The following is a 3,927-nucleotide window of genomic DNA, read 5'->3' as shown; positions in this document are numbered from 1 at the left end:
CAGATTGCTGAAGTCTATATGAGGAGGCATATTTAGTAACCTGTAGAAGATACGGGACACTCTACTTAATAATGACATAGGTGCATAAATTGTATACTGTGAAGTTTGCATATTAGATCATCAGCAAACGATTATCCCATTTAAAATAAAAACGCTCTCCAGTAGTTAGTGAGAAGTGATGTAAATCTACATTCCTTATCTATGCTTGTCCTTTGTTGGCAGTGAACTTAGCAGCACTTAAATTCCTATTCAGTACAAATTGAAATGATGTTGTCCTTCGTGGAGAGCATTGACTTTTCTACCAAATGGAGTTTAGGTAGAATTACCATTTATAGTAGGAATTTTAGAACGAACTCAAAAGTCGTATTAATTAAAAAGGATCTCACAGCTATTACCCCTAAGCCAGCTAGGACTAATTAATCTCCTATCAAAAATATTTTAAAGTTTGCATTGTATGCAAAACATGGTATTGAGAAGTCTGTGTCATTACAGATATCATTCCTCCTCTCAAAGAGTTAAGAAACTAATGATAGAGACAAATCCCTTCAGCATATGGCTAATAAACCATTGTAGGTTGTGGTGATGAGGTACTTCCCCTCAGGCTATTGGCTTTATTTATTTGTTTAAATATTTCTTGTCCTGTTACTAAATCATAATAATAAATCATAAACCTTAAAATATTGAGAATAGAAAAATTTATAGTAGTGACAATGTTATCACTTTCACTGCCTCAAGGGACACTAGAATCACTAGTTAAGTAAAGAAATGATTAGTTTGAAAACAAAACTATCAAAAAATATTTTTGATATTTTGGGGGGCATCTGAGTGGCTTAGTGGTTAAGCATCTGCCTTTGGCTCAGGTCATGATCTCGGGGTCCTGGAATCAGGCCCCGAGTTGGGCTCCCTGCTTCTCCCTCTCCATCTGCCTGCCACCTCCCCCCTCCCCAGCTCATGCTCGCTCTCTCTCTCAAATAAATAAATAAAATCTTTAAAAAAAACTAAAAAAAATATATTTTTTCAATGTATTGGTTATTGATGCTGATATTTGATTAATTTGATCTCTGGCATTTGCAATTAAAAGTACTACATCATTTGGAGTGCTAAGGTTGATTATGAGGATTTAGAATTTCATTATCACTTTTGTGTGATTTTAGGCCAAGTATTTATCTTTCTGAGCTTTGTTGGTCTCCACCGAAACAGATACAATTATTTCTATCCCATGGCTTTGCTTTAAGAATAAGGAAGGCTAGGGGCGCCTGGGTGGTGCAGTCGTTAAGTGTCTGCCTTCGGCTCGGGTCATGATCCCAGGGTCCTGGGATCGAGTCCCGCATTGGGCTCCCTGCTCAGTGGGAAGGCTGCTTCTCCCTCTCCTGCTCCCCCTGCTTGTGTTCCCTCTCTCCCCCTGCTTGTGTTCCCTCTCTCGCTGTCTTTCTCTCTGTCAAATAAATAAAATCTTTAAAAAAAAAAAAAGAATAAGGAAGACTTCTGAGCAAGAGAGGAAACTTCTGTACTCCTTTCCCTTCCCAAGGGGAGACAGAGGCCTCTATCCCCGAGGAGGAAGCACAGTGCTCTGACTGACCTTCTTTCAGTCATTCTTGATGTTCCCGATTCTTATGCTCCAAGTACTCTTTCTGTTTCTTCCCCTTTTACCACTGCTCTTCCTCTGTTGTCTCTGGCCCTGTTGGATTCCTGGAAGCTCAGCCTTCAAATAGTTGTAAAAGATGCAAGATCTGATGTGAGAATAGGAGACAACTCTGACGATCTTAGCAGGCAATTCATGTATAAGATAGTATTTAGGTTTTTCTGGTCTGAGGCCTTGCATCTCTGTGGTTGAAAGAGAGAGAGCTCTCCTAACTTTTATATCCCAACTCCTTGGCAACAGGGAATAGCACATTGGGAGAAAGAGGTCTCCAAATGAGCTGGCTGCTCCTCATCATTTCTCAGTTTATTTAACTCACCCTGTACTAGGAGGAATTCCTTCAAGAGATGTTCAGTTAGCTGACAGAGCTTCTTAATTTTCTGTGTTGTTGAGAAATTACATTGTTTGTTGTGTTTCCATGGATATTTCATTGGGAAATATTTCACTGGAAAGGCAGGGGAGTTTGAATCACATATGGTTAAACCGACTGCCAGAATGAACCCAAAGTATCTTGAATTGAATTTAAAAATATATATTTTTAAAGATTTATTTTGATTTTAAGTAATCTCTACACCCAGCGTGGGGCTCGAACTTACAACCCTGAGATCAAGAGTCACAGACTCTACCAACTGAGCCAGCCAGGTGCCCTGAATTAAAAATATTTTTTGACACAAGTAATACATATTTACTGTAGAAAAATTAAAGGACACAGATGATTAAAAGTCACAAATATATTTTTACCATTTTATACAACTATTGTTCAAATTTTGTTGAATTATACTTCTAGAATATGTGGCTTATAGGCCGATAGATAATTTATTTACATTAATATCCATTACTATTACATGCAATATTATATTACTTATTCTATATTACATGACATAAATAGAATAAGAGACTCTTTGATAGGTCTTTAAAAATTTAGCAAAATATATAGTTCTTTCTATGTCAATAAATGCATTTTTATAGAAATATTTTTGTTATATTTCTATTTCCTATTTTTGTTTTTCTCAACCTTGACATATATTTTTCAATTTATTGATGATGCTGCCATTTGATTTGGCAATTATAATTAAAGTTTTAAAACATAGAAATTCTTCTTAATACTTGGATTCCTTGCGATAAATCCATGTCGTTTTCAGTATCAGTATTTAATACATTATTTAATTTCTTTTTTTTTAGTGGTATTAATACTTGCCTGTCCAATTTAAGCAAAGTGTGGGGTTCAGCCATTTTGTCATTAGGGATCTGCATGGGTATGTCTCTATGCATTTGCGGGTGAACCTCTCCAACCCACACATTCCTGAAGTCAGTCTAAAGTCATGTTTGTTTTGTGCTTAACTTGAAGACCAATCAAAATGGATAGAAATCATATAAATCCTTACATATACAACAGAATGAGGGGAAAAAAACAAGTGTTTATTAAAATCAAATTTTTCTCTTGCACAGCTAATTGCTAAAGTAATTATAAGTAATTAGATAGGAAGGCTTCTTGCTGGTTCAAGTTATTATGTATGTGGGTATATATTTCTGTCCCAAATCACTGAAGTTTTTCACTTAGTCTTTAAGATGAAAATAAGTAGATTTTTATCACACAATGAGTGCTATGAAAAACAGGGCTTCTTGCAGCATTTTGGGATACCTAAAGAAAAGACTCTATATCCATGAAATGTCCAATCTTGATTTATTCTCATTCTGTTCAGCTCACCTCCCTCATGGCTCACTGAACCACAAGACAATGGATTTCCTGAAATGGTAACTTTGGCTTTCAAGGAATCACTTTGTGTCAAATCATTCATTATTCTGAGACAACTTCTGGCCTTCTTCTGCTCTTCTACAGTCCTATTGAGTGAGGCAAACACCTTAGGAGGGGTAATTCTGAGTAACTAACCAAGAAATTGGTTAGAGTAAGTGGGTCTTTTCTTTTTGGAATAAGCAGGTGCTTTTAGGAACTATATTCCTATTGGAGGCAGGAATATTAGCTTAAGAAAAATATAGTGTCATTTTTTTTTGGTCATGAATTAGATTTCTTTTTCAAATAGGGATGGTCGCACAATTCTCACTTTTAAAAGGGGCTAGAGAGGTCATACGGGATCATTTGAACACATTTGATGGTAAATTTAAGGGTCCTCCCAGCTCTGTGTTTATGCAACTAAGAGTGAAAATAAATCAATAAACACACAAATGCTTTTGTTTCTTTAATTAATTTAATGTTACTAGTGAGGAGATCTTGATGCACTGAAATTCCTTTCACATGCTGATTAGTATACTTTCATATCCTAATATTC

The sequence above is a fragment of the Phoca vitulina genome, unplaced genomic scaffold, assembly GCF_004348235.1.
Source record: "Phoca vitulina isolate PV1807 unplaced genomic scaffold, GSC_HSeal_1.0 scaffold1, whole genome shotgun sequence".
Classification (NCBI taxonomy): domain Eukaryota; kingdom Metazoa; phylum Chordata; class Mammalia; order Carnivora; family Phocidae; genus Phoca; species Phoca vitulina.
The sequence above is the reverse complement of the archived record's forward strand: the minus strand, read 5'-3'. Positions refer to the sequence as shown.